Raw genomic sequence first — 17,840 nt, forward strand, 5'->3', positions numbered from 1 at the left:
GCTATGTCCAAAAAACGATTCGACCAATCAGAGAGCAGCGAGCTACCGAGCTATGGCGATTTAGCCGTTCGCCGTTCGCTTTGGCTTTGCGAATGGACCAAACCATTTCATGTAAATAGAGGGGGGGGGGGGTTCTACCGTACTCGCAAGCCGTTCGCTTTGGCTTTGCGAATGGACCAAACCATTTCATGTAAATAGAGGGGGGGGATATAATTTTAGATATATATATAGTACGGGCATGCCCTAGTTAAATGAATCCTAGCACCACTATTATAATACTGGTAATACTGGTATAATCCTTACTGTATACCTACTTTTGCAGCCCCCTGTATATATACATATACATATACATACATATGTCTATATATACATATGTCGATATATATACAGACTTGGCATTTAATATGGAATATTTTTTTTGTGGGGGTGAACTTACTTTTCAAGATGTCTTCGAACCAAAAGTTCATTGGAATTATGTTGAAATTATTCTAGATTTTGTTAATGTGACCTTTAAAAGAAACAAAAACCACATTTGACATTTCGAAACAAATAAATTGATCATTGAAAGTGATGGAAACTGATATCGAACTCAATTCATGGACAGTACTGTGTTAAACTTCTGTACGTTTTCCAGAAGTATCTCTTTATTTTGCACATTAGCCAAAATTTTTTTTAACAAAAACAAAAGTTAAATTACGACTGGGATTACGGACAGTAAAATTACAGTTCAGTACTTCGTGTAACCCCCACGAGCATTCAGGAGAGCACGTACGAGTTAAGGCATGCTGTTCACGGGATTTGCCAAAGTTTGGACAGGAATCGCTTGCCATGCAGTGACAATAGCCTGCTGCAATTCACGCACAGAGGTCGGCTGCTGGTCCAAGTGGTCGATTTGACGCGTTAATTCTGCCCACAAGTTCTCTATCGGATTCATATCCGGGGACATGGCAGGCCACTCCATATGCTCTACACCACGGTCAGCAAGAAAGTGTTGGATCATGCGAGGACGATGAGGCCGTGCATTGTCATCTTGGAAGACAAAGTTTCCTCGAAAGGCTGCACGAGCAAATGGAAGCAATGTTTCTTCCAGAATGGCCCTGTACTTGAACTGGTTCAGGTTTCCATTCAGAACAACCAGGTCAGTTTTTCCACCTGCATGAAAAGCAGCCCAAACGGTCACCCCACCACCCCCAGCTTGGACTCTTGACACTGTACAATCTTTGTTGAAGGCTTCATGCACTTGTCTGCACACTCGGACGTGGCCATCTTGACGATAGACCAGAAATCTAGACTCGTCACTGAAGATCACGTGATTCCAGTGTCCTGGCTGCCATTGACGGTGCTCTCTGGCCCACTGCAATCGGCGCTGGCGGTGTTGTCTGGTCAGGCGTGGCTTTCTCAGGGGATGCCTGGCACGATAGCCTGCTTGAACCAGTCGTTGGTAGACTAGCTTTCTGGATACAGGCACATTTGTCAGTTGCTGCCACTCAGCCCCAAGTCGATTAGCTGACTTGGTACGGCCATTGCGGACTAACCCGTGCAGCTGGCGATCATCCCTCCTTGTGGTTCTGCGGGGATGTCCTGGCCTCGGTATTGGAGTAGGGACACCCCTCTGAGCATTTCGTTTCAGGATCTTTGACACCTGACCTTGAGTAATGCCATACTGCCGAGCAATAGCACGGTCTTTCATGCCGTAATTTCGTAAAGCCACCACTCCATGACAAACAGCATTGTCGAGTTGACGGACCACCTCCAGAGGAAGTGGCAATAACTTTTGGAGACGTGCAGCAGTTGTTTTCCACTAATACAGAACGCAACAACCCTTGTATACCCGACTGTGAAGCCAATCGTCAAATGCACCTGTCCGTACATTTTGCCACGCCACCTGTGATATAATCCTGTTGTTGACTTCTTGCTGCGACAGACAATCAGTGACATGGTTCGTTTAACAAATAAATCACCAAAGTGTAAAAGAAACTCACCAGATTGATATACTGAGTTCAGAAAATAAACCCAAGTCAAGAAAAAAAAATATTCCATATTAAATGCCAAGTCTGTATATTGTTGCGGATCCGGGGGTCGGCGCTCCCCTTACCAAGCGGGGGATAACCCCCTTGTATTTTACATTGGCCGATCCTCCGTTCCTGGAAACTATGACGTCACTTCCGGTTGGTAGTAGCCAGGGTCATTGGTCAATGAAGTCCCAAATACCTGCTTACTAGTACCGACCGTAAGCGAGGAGATAATTTCCACCCGAGCCGCAGCGTTAATGGATGCGCTGAGCGAAGCGAGCTGCGACTCGGGTCGTTAACAAAAGGACTAAACCAGATTCTGAGCGGTTCTGCCAAATCGCGCCGCAGGTACTCAATTTAGGAAATCACGAAAGCGATCGGATGAGAGTAAACCAAAGTAAAGGAAGAACAGATATTTATTAATTATGTACACAAAACCCGAAGAGAAAATTAAAGAAGGGCATATACAGGAAGAGGAAAAAGCAGATACATGGGGCAAGCTTAACCAGTCTTACTTATCACGCCCAGGACAACACAAACTGACTTACACGAAAAGGTGGTGGTGGGAAGGAAGAGAAGGGTCCAGGCAGATGGTAGGCGTCGAGGTCCGGCTCCAAGCTCACACTCCGGTCCACGCTTTGGGTTCGAGGCAAAACCGGGCAAACAGCTCTGCGTGTCGTTGGACACGACCAGACAATTATATAGCGGGGGAAAGCTGGTATGCTGCGTACATAATTCAAATCTCTGCCGCTCTGCCGGTCAATCTCCGTGGCTCTCTCTCTGCCGCTCGCCTCTGTGGCTCTCTCTGGCTCATCTGCTTGTTCGTCTGCGGCTCCTCTCTCATCTCATCTGCTTGTTCGTCTGCCGCTCCTCCCTCGAAGTAGTCCGCGGCGGCGCTTTTATTACATGCCTCACGTATCAAGCCGCGTCCGCTTCGCTCTGCCTACCGGTGAACACGCCTCAGCCTGGATTGGTCGCGAGGGTTCATCGGTACCTCCCTTTGTGACGCGTTGATGGGGCCACGCCTTCATTCCTGGTGCTCTGAGGACTCCTCCCCCTTCTTCTCCGAGATGAAGCACATGGGCAATGGCATCTTGTGGGGAGATAGAAAACCACTCGCACCGCTTTTGAAGGGAAATTTGGGGCCTACTCTTATTTCATTAATGCAACGTAGATTCAACTATTGGGAACAGATCCTTACCTGAAACACATATTAAGGACATAACTGAAGAGGTTTCTATGGTGTCCTACGTGTTGCTTGTGGCCTATCTAGGGTGCGATCTTTGACCTTTGGGAGATGGGGATATTTACAGGGAATTATTTACAAGGCTTATTATTTACAAGTGAAGGTTATAAAAACCGTAACACGGCACCCTTCTCTCCTCCAGGCACGTCCCGTGCCGACAAAACTTTATCTTAGTGTGACACTCAGTTGTTGTTACCCTCTACTTTTAACCTCACCCTGAGTGCGACATTTTAAAAACAATTAAGTATGTCCCGCATGCTGCGTTGCATTCTACCTGACTGACTCACGCCCACAGAATAACTGAATTACGGAATTAATTTTCAAACTACACAGTGACGGTGGGGAGCATGTTATTTACAAAGACTACTATTTGGTATTTACAAACTACACCCAGGACCTGTCTTTTTGGAAACAAAAGCAGCACTTTTGAGAAGAGGAAAGTCATTGGCACACTGCACTGCACCGATACACCAAGCACCAATTAACAAAATGCACCACGAGCACCATACAGCACCAAAGCATGAAAAGCACCATCCAGTGCACAGTCATACGATTTCAATATAATCAGCAAATGACGTCTTCTCTTCTCTGCTGGGCCGATGGTTCTGGATGACTTCTTGCTTGCTGTCTATTTGGTAATAAAAAGGGCACAAAACACATCCACTTCTTTTTTAAATTATGGCCAGCAGGGGCCAACTAAGGGTGGTCCACCTGCATGGCTTAGGTGCCACCTCAACCGTGGTCCGCAAGCAAGATTTCGCTGGCCACAATGGCCGGTTCCCAGCAGAGGTGCAAGGCCCCAAAACCTGGGGTCCATAAGTGGTGCTCGGCCACAAAAACGCGTGGTCCATAAAGTGGTGTTCGGCCACAACTGTGTGGTCCATAAAGTGGTGTACCGGTCCAGGCAGGCAGCAGCGAGGGTGCGGGCAACACAACTGCGAACACCTGTGCACTCCCCCAGGGCCCAAAATAAACAAATCCATGAGTGGAGGAAGGATGACAAGCAAGCAGCGGGGCAAGATTGCAAGAGTACACGTTAGAACAAGGCAATGCAAGGTGAGGTGCACTGGAGAGCGAGCGGAGAAAGCTCATCCCTAGCATACGTTCCCCCCCTGTCACCTAACCTACCCTTGCCCTACCCTGTATTTACACAATTCACAAATCCGTCGCTACGTCCTGTCTTCCCCATATCTCCCCTAATCCAAATTCGTCATCAATCCCTCTGAACCAAATTTGCCATCAATCCCAATTCCTCATCAATCCCTCCTAAGGAGGAAGAGATGGAATCACAAGCAAAAGGTCACCCCCACGTCATGATGCATCTTACATCCCAGACATTTGCAAAAAACTGTGGTGTGGAGTCCTGTCACCCTGGTGAGTGGATGCAGATGGTGCGAAGAGACTTTCAATCCTAACTACCTTCGAAATGACTTTAACACACTTCACACTACCCGGGGTCTTTCCCTGCAAAACCATTGGCCATCTTTACTCTATGTGGTTCGAAGAACCGAACTCCCATTGAACATACTGTGGCGCTCACCAATTTGGGGTCTCACTCCCGCGATTCTACTCCCTGTGCCCGAGCACAATTTCAGGGCTGGGTTGTGTGGCTCTCCCAGCTCACCTGCACACCTCCGCCACTGTAGTTGCCTCCCGAGCTTGCCTGCTCCTTACCCTAACCTACCTGGGGAAGGCCCTCTGGCGCTCTCACCCCCTACCGCCCTCTCTGGCGTCGGGCTACCCGGGTCCGTCCTCCGGATCCTCGGGCCCCATTGAACAACTCACTAACTGGCTCCCAGAGCCTACCTGCGGCCTCAACTGGCTGACAGACTAACAGTGGCGGAGTGCCCATTTAATCACACACACTAACAGGCCACATGCCCAGCCAATTTACTCCACTAATGCACCCAACACAACACTTCTGTGCAACTACTCGCACCACAGATGCCAATATCCAACCACAATTTACCTACTCCCTCTACCTACTTTTAAACTACCCTGCCCGGGTATTCGTGAAGGGGGTCCATCCTTCCCAATCCACTCCTTTTGCACCAACCACTCCACTCCACGTAATCCACACTCCACTCACTCCACACCATCCATTCCATACTCCATTTACTCCAGACCATCTATTCCATACAACCATTCTCAATACCCCTGAATTGCACTTGCACACCTTGCAAGCCATTCACTCAATACAATGCCATTCATCATGCTCACCGCAAAGAACTTTCATCCCAATTTCTCATTTCATCACTTTCACTACAAACACACTGCATCATCTAACTATCTACTCCCTTCTGAAACTCATGCTCCCCGTCTTCCCTTATACTAAGCACTCCATCATCGTTATCATCCATCTAATCTATTCTGCATCCCCACTACCGGTATCAATGTCACTACTTAAACCTAAAGTTACCTATGGTCAGCTATTTCCCTAATCATGAACCTAACCCTCCCGGGCTAGTTTCACAGCCACCCCATAAACTATAGCTCATGTTCCCCAAATGGTGAATGGTACAACTACCATTCCTATCACTACTGCTATCATTAATCGTCCATTATTCTGAGCCTCTCGATGCGTCAATGCATTTTCATAGCTCGGCTTCGCAAAGCCGAGCATTGAATACGGGTGGTTTGTCGCCTGCAGGTTGGGTCCGTCCGGCATTCGGATTCAGGGGAGGAGGTTTACTCGGGCCAAGGTTCAAGGCACCATCCCTACGCAAGGCCTCGCGCTGCCAAGCGCGATGGCCCAGGCTTGCCCGGCCGGAACGCCACCACCACAAGGGGGCGCTGCTCCAACCCCTCCTCCTTCCTCTCGAACCGGGCCGCCCGCTTTGCCTGGCAAAGCGCGGAATCGACCGTGCAGGGCGGGGCCCGGCCCGAATCGTGCATGACGCTCCGAGCAGGAGCGATGCGACACCGATCCCCGCCGGCTCCCGCAGCACACAACGAACACCACACACCGAGAGCTCGCGTCGGCTATACGTTGGCCTAACCGCTGCCCCGGTCAACGTCGATGCTTCCCTCGCATGCTCACACCACGCATTCCGTTCTACACTCATACATCTCATACACTCCGTTAATTCCACCACCGCACTCTCTGTTACACACCACTCGCTGTTCGCACACTCCATAATGCACCTCTCTCGCGCACCGTCTTGCGCACTCTCCCTTTGTACGTACTCCATACCACTCATGGGGGTGCACTCTTGCATCCACTCATTCAGCGCACACCTACTCACGGGTGTGCAATCCCTTGTCGCACACCCAATCACGCGCTCCACCACCAACTCAGGTGTGCATTCTCGCACACGCTCCTCAACCATTCCAGGTGTGCATTCTTTCTCACTCGCCACAACCAACTCACTCTCAGTGTCACAATCACTCCCACTATCACACTCCGATGCGCATTCACGCTCGCACTCGGTAACACACTCGCGCCTCGACACCATTCGCACACGCGCGCCATTGCCATTCACACAGCGCGCCACGGACCGCCTACGAGCGCCCGGGTTATGCCTGCATCCCAAGCGCGTGAAAAACCCTCCCGCGCCAAACACTCTCCTGCAAAATCTTTTTGCACCATCTACAGCCCGACTCACCTTCGGGATTCTTCTTCCTCCCCGCTCCAACACCTGCAAATCTTTATTCGGGTCAATAAGCACGGCATCATGATGCGAGCACGGACCTTGTACATTTTCCATTTTTTCCCTCCCGTGAGTGCTCTTCTAAGTCCGTCTCTTCCGCCCCAATTTCCACTATTGCTTCGGTTTTGATTTCATTTTCCAGCCCAACGACCGCTGACGCGCTCCAAAAATTTTCTTTTAATTCTGTGGCTGTTGGCTTTTCCATACCCCGGGTCGCGATTTCTATACCCGTCCACGTGACCATGCCTTGCCCCAACTCACTCAACCCGCGATCCTCGAGTCGCGTTACCTCGTCGCGTACAAATGCGACCTCCTCGCTCAACCTCCCTCTCACATTCCCTCGTCTCATGCCGGGCTTGCCCCCTCGCCAACCCCTCATTAATTTATTGGGCCTGACCATTTATGTCTTCCAATTGGTCCCCTACTTTGCCCTCTAATCCTACCAATTTGACCTCTAGGCCCCCAATTTGGCTTTCTAATCGCTCCCCCATTCTATCTTCCAAATTACTTAACCCTTCCTTCATTTGGCTACTTTGCGCATCCATCTTTTTTTCTTGGATGTCCATTCTCCCATTTATTTTATTCATGTCATTCTTTTGGGCATCAATTATTTCCCTTTTTGATTGGTTCCCCATCTCTCTCATTTCTGCCATGAATTGCGCCATGAAGGATTGCATATCCATCACTCTTACTTGCGCCGTGGGCACCGCCATTTTGTGTGCCTGCAACCTCCTTTACCACACCTTCATTATCCTCCTCTTCCATTTCTCCCACCTCTTCCCTGGGGTCCTGGGTTAACTCTAACCCCTCTTATATCTCCCCAACCGGCATCCGATCGCCTTGAGTATCCATGGCACGACTCAATTTGGATTTTAATACTAAATTTTGGCCGCTCGTAATTTTGACCAAATTTTTTTTTAAGATGATAGAAAATTTGGTTCGGGTCCCAAATCCCACTCCCAGACACCAATTGTTGCGGATCCGGGGGTCGGCGCTCCCCTTACCAAGGGGTGCGGGTTAATCCCCTTGTCTTTTACACTGGCCGATCCTTCGTTCCTGGAAACTATGACGTCACTTCCGGTCGGTAGTAGCCAGGGTCATTAGTCAATGAAGTCCCAAATACCTGCTTACTAGTACCAACCGTAAGTGAGGAGATAATTTCCACCCGAGCCGCAGCGTTAATGGATACGCCGAGCGAAGCGAACTGCGACTCGGGCCGTTAACAAAAAGACTAAACCCGATTCTGAGCGGTTCTGCCAAATCGCGCCGCAGGTACTCAATTGAGGAAATCACGAAAGCGATCAGATGAGAGGAAACCAAAAGGTAAGAAAGAACAAATATGATTTATTACAAACAATAATGAAGAGGAAACGAAAGGAATAGAATGTACAAAAGAGGAAATAAAAGGACACAGGGCAATCTTAAACTACACAATCTTACTTAACAAACCCAGGACAGAACAAACGGACTTACACAAAAAGGGTAGTGGTGGGAAGGAAGAGAAGGGTCCAGGCAGATGGTAGGCATCGAGGTCCGGCTCCAAGCTCGCGCTCTGGTCCACGCTTTGGGTTTGAGGCAAAACCCGGCAAACAGCTCCGCATGTCGTTGGACGCGACCAGACAATTATATAGCGGGGGAAAGCTTGTATGCTGCGTCCGTAATTCAAATCTCTGCCTGTCAATCTCCGTGGCTCTCTCTGCCGCTCGCCTCCGTGGCTCTCTCTGGCTCATCTGCTTGTTCGTTTGTGGCTCCTCTCTGGCTCATCTGCTTGTTCGTCTGCCGCTCCTCCCGCTCATCTGCTTGTTCATCTGTGGCTCCTCTCGCTCATCTGCTTGTTCGTCTGCGGCTCCTCTCTCGATGTAGTCCGCGGCGGCACTTTTATTACATGCCTCGCGTATCAAGCTGCATCCGCTTCGCTCCACCTACCGGTGAACACACCTCGGCCTGGATTGGTCGCGAGGGTTCATCGGTACCTCCCTTCGTGACGCGTTGATGGGGCCACGCCTGCGTTCCTGGAGCTCCTCCCCCTTCTTCTCCAACTTGACCGCGTGCGTAATGGCGTTTGATGCAGCGAACGCTGCTGCTGGCAGAGATGCGCCATATAATTTGGAGGCAGACTACGCCGCAAAATGAAGATGATTGAAAAGGGGCCTAGGTTATTTGATTAATGCAACGCAGATTCAACTATTGGGAACAGATCCTTAACTAAACACATATTAAGGAGATAACTGAAGAGGTTTCTATGGTGTCCTACGTGTAGCTTGTGGCCTAGCTAGGGTGCGATCTTTGACCATTGGGAAGATGGGGATATTTACAGGGAATTATTTACAAGGCTTATTATTTTACAAGTGAAGGTTCTAAAAACCGTAACAATATATACAGTATATCTGCAAACAGTGGAAATGTTCAACAATAGACAAAATCGCAACAAATCTTCATGAATAAGATCAGGCCTGAGGTTGTTCAACCCATGATTATCTACATCATTTGGTGGAGGCCAAACAAATCAAGGTGGTTTGGTCATTCCAGATACGTGAAACACCCTAAAAGCCATGCCAGCAGAAAACAGACTATTTGGAACACCGGCTGCATTTTCCATTCAATATAATCATATTACTTTGTTAAAAGATTCTCCATAGGTAGGTGCTCCTATATTAAAAGTTTAGTGTCAATCGCTCAAGTGTTTGCGGAGAAGACGAATTTAAAAGCAAACAAGTCAGGAGACGACGATGGTTCACGAGCGAGCGGTATTCAATGACAAAGGCCGGACTATCATGTCGATCATCACGATCGTCACGATCATCGACGATTGATGCATCAAATCAGGACCATAATCATTTATGAGGTTAGTTAGCTACACAATACCGAAAATTCGGTTCGATTCCGACAACTTTGAAAATTTGACCTTTGTGACCTTCAAAGGTCAAAGATCTAAGATTCTGAAATTTGTTGGAAAACTTGTATTTCATGATGTATGTGATAATATAAGATCATGTACGACATTTCACCCTATCAGGAAGCGAACAATGTAATAAAACCATCAAAAATCGACTTTTCTAAATTTCGTGACCTTGTGACCTTGACCTTGGGGCGAAAATGAAAAATCGAGCTCCGTGGGGCTAGACACATGACATTGGCCTAACCAAATACCGAAACCCCTGTAAGATTCCACCAACTCCATCGGAGAAGATCTAGCTTGAACTCGATTACCCCCTAAAAAGACATCTTTTTCGGGCGTGGCTCCGCCCACAATGGGCGCAATACGCCCACTCCAGGCAGGACACAACTAGATCATGAGATCGACCTCCTACCCAAGTTTCATCAAGATCGGATGATATCATCAGGTAGTTATGCTGCGGACAGACAGACAGACAGACGCACACCCATGACAAATATAGTGGTCACTTGATAACTTGTGAACCAATAAAGGTGAAAAAGTGAGGATGGAAGGAAAAAAAGTTAGGGCCTCTGCTGACATTCCACAACTTCGTCAAGAATGGTTGTGGATGCCGATTATGAGCATAATTTTAACCTCCACCACGGATGGTGGACAGATATTATCTTTGCACCCCTGTCTGTTTGTTACTTGTGAAATCAAAGATTTTGTCTGTTTGTATGTCAATCACCTACAAATCACATTTTTACTCCGATCATCACGAAGCAACCGCCTGGTGGAGGTCGTGACAAGCTGCAAGCTTATTGTGTTTGAGATCAATAGGTAAAAAGGTCAAATGTCAAGGTCACATAAATAGACAATTGTTGTCCAATTGACTTGATATCGATACATATCTTGAAATAGTGCCTTCAGAAAGTATTCACACCCCTTGACTTTTTTCACATTTTGTTGTTACATCCTGAATTTAAAATGGACTAAATTGAGATTTTTTGTCATTGATCTACACATTGATCTACACATGTCATTTATATATATATATATATATATAAATTATTACCCCATAACGTCAAAGTGGAATTTCTGTTTTTAGAATATTTTTACAAAATAAATAAAAATGAAAATCTGAAATGTCTTGAGTCAATAAGTATTCTAGGGGAAAATGCCAGGGGCATAGAAAAGGCCCCTTTATATAAGGGTATGTTCCATGTGGGAAAGTATAGAAAAGAAGGGACATTCCATGGCTTGTAGAAAATGCCAAACAATACAAAATAAGGGGCATTCAAAAAATCTCGTGTGCATGCTGGACTACCCTTGTGTTCTGAGGAGGAACCAAGTAATGCTCTAGAAAACTTCATATAAAGGGACGCCCTACATCTGGCAAATAAAATGCATTTACTTCTTCGTGCAGCTGCATGAATCAAATTGGCGCCCCTTTGTATGAACTTTTATAGAAGAGAGACTGATTACTTGTGTTTGGGTTCATGACAGCGTGTGAGAAGGAGTAAGTTTTGAAGACATAAGGACAAGATTTTCGCAGAGGTTCGATAAGCCAGCTTATCCTTGACACGCATTAGTGCCTGTTTCATTTTTTTATATTTGTAGTTTGAATATTCAAACTACCCAAAATTTAGAAGTAATATATAATACATTACTCATTATACTTCTCCTGTTCGATGTTCCTGTTCGAACATCGATGTTCTGTCAATAGCCGAAATAGGTCTAACTAATTTTCAGATATCAATGGTTAAAGAATATTTAGGTCTCCACTGTCCATGAAACAGGCACTAATGCATGTCAAGGATAAGCTTCCCAGGAATGACCGAGCAGGGGTGGTACACAGGGTTCCCTGTGTTTGTGGGGCTAAATATATTGGTGAGACAGGGAGAACATTAAGACAACGGGTCAATGAGCATCGCAAGGCCTTTGAGTGTAACTATCCAAAGAGATCTGCCATTGCCAAACATGGTCTGAAGGCTGGCCATGTTCCCCCTATGGGATAATGCCAGCATTTTGGGTGCAACCCCCAGTAAACGAAGAAGGAGGATTTTGGAGGCGTGGCATGTGGAGGAGTCTGTTGTGTGTCTCTCACAGAGGAATTGCTTGATTTACCACTAGCGTTTGGCCCTCTCATGCAGAAACGTACCAGAGAAACTGCGTCACCAAGCATGTAAATTATTACCTCGGTTGCTGTCACGTGAGTATATATTCTTACTTTAGGTTTGCGATGTATCCGTTTAGCTTAATTCGTTTAAGTTACCACCATCACTTGAAGGAATTAATCATGTTGTTTATTTTGCATCGATTTATTTGAATTATGCTACGTTATGTTTGATTCAACGTGTGATTTAACGGTTGTTTTGATGTAACATCCCAATGTGTGGTTTCAGTTGGTTCAACGGTCTTGTTTTTGTTTTATGGTTTAAATTTGAATGGCACGAGTTGTTCCAGAATGGTATTGATTGGTGGTTCGGTGTCCCCACCCCCCTTTTCCCCTTATTTAAGGGAGGGTATAGAGTTGTTTTGCTTTACTCTTGAGAAAGTTCAGTGGATGCACGTTTATCCGTGTTGCTGATTGAAACGTCGAGCAGATGTTTATTTGCTCATTAAAGGTTGGAGAACTAAAAATGGATTCATTTGATTGATATATATATATATATATATATATATATATATATATATATATATATGTATGTATGTATGTATGTATGTATATATATATGTATGTATGTATGTATGTGTATATATATATATACATACATATATATATATATAGAAATTATATATAGAAATTATATATATATATATATATATATGTTGGCTTAGCCTGGTGTTGGTGTTGGTGTTGGTGTTGGTGTTAGCCTGGCGTTGGCTTAGCGGTTATGGCGCCGGCTTGGGATCCTAGGATCCTGAGTTAGAATCCTGGTCGATCGTTGAATTAACGCCAGGGGGGTTGACTCAGCCTGTCATCCTTCCGAGGTCGGCAAATTGAGTACCAGCTTGCTGGGATGAATGATCTCGGTGTGTACCCCGATTTAGAATAGGTACACTGTATCCCGGCGCATCATAAGAGGCGACCAAGGGTTGGCGTCAGGAAGGGCATCCGGCCATAAAAACATTGCCTCAAACAGGGAACCATGAGCTCATGGGGCCCGCAAGGCCAACCCCCGCTCTGGCGGGGAAAATGGCCTTAAAACGATCATTCATTCATTCATTCATATATATATATATATATATATATATATATATATATATATATATATATATATATATATATATATATATATATATATATGTAGTGAAATTATACCAAGGTGAACCCAGGGTGTGCTTGCTACAGAAGGGGCGTCTATAAGACCCGGGACAACCGGGGCGCGCGGACACTCCAGCGGAACTCACTGTGACATAGTCCTGTAGTTTGAATGGTATGTACGCCCCTATATGCTGCGTTGACTGTCCTCTCTGTTGGACCATTGTTATATTGAATCGACCATTGCTCATGAAATACTCTGATTTTAATGCCTGTTGCATGCATGTATTCTTACAGGATGTACTACAGATCTAAATGATATTAAACCTACCCAGAGGTCAAGTCGTGTCTGAGCTTGATTTTCACGACATTTAATATCATTTAGATCGCCGGAATGGCTGACCACAAGATGATCGTGGTACCGATTCTCGGAGCCGACCCTCAAACTGAGGGATCAGCATCGGAGTTCACTCACTGGCTCAAAACGCTGGAGAATTACTTTGCTGCTCACGAAACAGAGCCCACCGCAGCGATAAAGCTGTCCGTGTTACAGTCGAAGGTCTATCACACCGTTTTCCGGAACATTTCTCGATTTGGGACGTACGCTACGGCTCTAGCCGAGCTGAAGCGCCTCTACGTAAAGACACGGAGCGCTGTGCACGGCCGGCATCAACTCTCTCAGCGGCGACAGCAACCATCTGAATCGATCGATCGCTTCGCGCAGGAGTTGCGCTACCTGTTGGCAGACTGCGTGCAGGACGTCCGGACCCACGAGCAAGTGCAGGACGACTTGCTCCGAGATTCATTCATCTCCGGAATTAATTCTGGAGTCTTGCGGCTCCGACTCCTGGAGGTCGCGGATCTGACATTTACAGGAGCACTATGGCTGGCACGCGTATACACAGATGCCCGAGAACAATCCACCGCATATGATCACCCACGAGTCGTGGCGGGGACCTCGCAACTCGCGTGACCGGAGAGGGCTACCGCCGAGGATACGGAGGAGGACCCGACCACTACGGCCGAGTCTCTGGGAGCTCCTGAAGCGGACTCCGCTTCTGGCCTCACTGCTGCCGCCGCTGCCCGGCCACGGCCTGACCGGTATGCAAAATGTTATTTTTGCGGGAATCGGCAGCACCCTCGCTCTGAATGCCCGGCCCGGGAGGCTACATGCCACCTGTGCTCCACCAAGGGCCATTTTGCAAAGGTCTGCAGGAAGGCCGCTTGGGGCACGCGTCCCCGCGCGACCTTGAATGGGCTCATCGCGGAGCCAACGGATCGAGCGCCGGACGGGGCGCCTCACTCGGCTTTGAAGAGCCGCTCTCCTTCTCGCGGGCCTCTGGCAACACGCCCGACCTTGGTGAGATACACCGGGCCGCCGAAACAAATGGCGCGAACACGACCGGCCACAGTGCGACCGACCTTGACTGGCGTTCGAACGCCTACTTCAAACAAGCGACATGCTCCTGCTTTGGAAACTCCTCTCGATGTGCGGCAAACGCAGCACGTGACTCGAGCCCCATCTGACGGCGGCTTTTACGAATTACATGCCCCCACTTTGGCATATGAATCTGCAGACGGCAGAGATCTTTCTCACGTGACGCGAGCGCCATCTGGCGGCGGCTCTTACGAATTACATGCACCCACTTTGGCATATGAATCTGCAGACGGCAGAGATCTTTCTCACGTGACTCGAGCGCCATCTGGCGGCTGCTCTTACGACCTACACACACCCACTCTGGCAAATGAAACTGCTGATGAGCCAACTGACTTCAATGCTCCTGCTGAGGCCCAACCTGCCGACGCTGCCCGAAGGATTGCAGCCGGCGTGGGATCCACCCGCGAGGCGCGATCTTCTCGCCCGGCCGGTACAATACCTGCCGGGTCTGCCGGCCTTGCGCAGGCCATCATTCCGCTCATGGTCGCGGGCGTTTTTGCGCAAGCTTTGATTGACACGGGGTCCACGGATAGTTTTATCGATCAGCGACTCGTGCATCAACATGGGTGGCCGGTTCTCGGGACAACCCGCCGGATCTTCATGGCCTCTCAGGGACTTCGGTTGAGCACAAAAGGGGCGTGTCGATTGAAACTTGTGATAAAGGGACGCACGTTCCCGGACGTGTATCTCATGGTATTACCTGTGTTATGCGCTGACGTTCTGTTAGGACTTGATTTCCTTAAGCGGCATGGACGTTTGGAAATAGACTTCGGTGGGCCGGACACGCTCGCTGTGTGCGCCCTCGCTCAAATGGACATGGAGCCACTCTCACTGTTCCCCAACCTGACCACTGATTGTACCCCTGTAGCCATCAAATCGCGGCGCTACTCTCGCGCGGACGCGCAATTCATTGCGGAAGAAATGGCCCTGCTCTTAAAGGATGGTATTATAGAGCACAGTAGGTCACCGTGGCGGGCCCAAGTCTTAGTGGTGCGGAGTGAGGCCCACCGCCGATGCATGGTAATCGACTATTCGCAGATGATTAATCGTTTTACACAGCTGGATGCCTACCCCTTACCGGGGATGGACGCCCTGGTACGCCAGGTGGCCCTGTATTCCGTTTATAGCACTCTCGATCTGCGTAGTGCGTATCATCAAGTCCCCATCTCTAGGGCTGATCGCGTCTTTACAGCCTTTGAATCGGGTCAGCAGTTGTACCAGTTCACGAGACTTCCCTTTGGGGTAACTAACGGAGTCGCTTGTTTTCAGAGGGCTATGGATGACCTCGTTGCGAAGGAGAATTTGACCGATGTCTTTGTCTATCTGGACAATCTTATGGTATGTGGGTATGACCAGGAGCATCACGACGCTAATCTGAAACGCTTCCTCGAGGTCGCGCGGAAATATCGCCTAACCATGAATGCGGCTAAGTGTCGATACTCTCTACGCACGGTAGACCTTTTGGGGTACACCGTGACCCATGGCTCCGTCTCTCCGGATAAGGAGCGTCTGTGCCCTTTGCTCGATATGGCTCCGCCTAGCGATCGGGCTTCGCTGAAACACGCTCTAGGGCTGTTCGCCCACTACTCAAAGTGGGTGCAAAATTTCTCCACGAAGCCTCGCCCCCTCGTGGCCTGCGACACTTTCCCCATGGGCCCGGCCGCCCTGGCGGCCTTTGAGGGCCTTAAAGTCGACATCGCTGGCGCTGCTGTCGCGACGATTGACGAGAGTGCCTCTTTCGTTTTGGAGAGTGATGCCTCGGATCATGCGATAGCGGCGACTCTCTCCCAAGGAGGCCGCCCTGTGGCTTTCTTCTCGCGGACTCTCACCTCCGCCGAGCGGAGGCATTCGTCTGTCGAAAAGGAAGCGTACGCGATCGTCGAATCAATTCGGCGATGGCGGCCGTATCTGCTTGGGCGGAGTTTCCAAATCATCACGGACCAACAGAGTGTTGCGTTTATGTACGACACCTTACATGCTCAGCGCATTAAGAATGAGAAAATCACCCGTTGGCGTATCGAACTCGCCGACTTCTGCTACACCATCAAATACCACCCGGGGAAGGATAACCTGGTCGCTGACGCCTTATCGAGGCCGGCCACTTGCGCGGGGGTTGTAACTTTGGAGGGGCTGCGCACTTTGCATGGCACTATGTGTCATCCCGGGGTAACGCGCTTCACGCATTTTGTGCGCGAGGGCAATCTGCCGTACTCGATTGAGGACATCCGCCGCATCTGCCGTGATTGCACGATCTGTGCGGAACTCAAACCGCGTTTTTATAACCCTCCTATGGGGACACTCATTAGGGCTACTAGACCGTGGGAGCGCTTGGTGATGGACTTCAAAGGGCCGCTGCCAATGTCGGGCAACTCTCGCTATCTGCTCACTATCGTCGATGAGTATTCCCGATTCCCCTTTGCTTACACGTGCGGGGATATGTCGGCTGCCACGGTTATTCGGTGCCTGCAGAATTTGTTTTCTATGTTCGGGTATCCGGCCTATGTGCATACCGATCGGAGTGCGGTGTTCCTGTCCCAGGAGGTGAGGGGCTACTTGCTCCAGCATAATGTCGCTTCGAGCTACACCACCCCGTACCGGCCCCAAGCGAATGGGCAGATCGAACGCTTTAATGGGATTATATGGAGGGCCGTCATGCTAAGCCTTCGGACCCTCGGCCGAGGCCTCGATAAATGGGCGTGGTCGCTACCTGCCGCTCTAAACTCGATCCGGGCTCTCCTATGTACTGCCACCAACCAGACTCCTCACGAACGACTGTTCCACCACCCTAGAAGCTCCGGCAGTATCCAGTCTTTACCCAGCTGGCTCGCTGAACCGGGGCCCGCCTATCTCAAATGAGCGGTTCGCGCTAGCAAGTACGACCCCCTTGTTGACAAGGTGCAGGTCCTCCAGGCTAATCCCGAGCATGCTCGCGTGTTAACGGCGGATGGCCGCGAGTCTACTGTCTCCGTACGCCATCTCGCCCCATGTGGGGACGACGACAGAGATATCGACGAACCCGTCTACGAGTCTATGGACTCTACCGAAGCTTCCCCTATGGAACTACCACCGTTACTCCCGTCGTTCCCCACTCCCGTGCCTGAAGGCGCAGGGGCGCCCCCTCCGACTCCCACCTCCGGCGGCTATTCCGACGCGGGGGACTCCGGGCTTGGGGACGCCGTGCCCGGTAGATTCCGAACACGAACTGGCAGGGAAGTTCGCCGCCCCGACCACTACGGGTGGACCGACTGACGTGGATTGACGTGACCCATTCGTTTATTGCTGATGCTTGCTTGCAACCTGCCGAGCGGCAGTATAGTTCTAACGGCGGGGAGAATGTAGTGAAATTATACC

Source organism: Myxine glutinosa, chromosome 4 (genome assembly GCF_964187855.1).
Source record: "Myxine glutinosa chromosome 4, kmMyxGlut1.1, whole genome shotgun sequence".
NCBI classification, from domain to species: Eukaryota; Metazoa; Chordata; class Myxini; order Myxiniformes; family Myxinidae; genus Myxine; species Myxine glutinosa.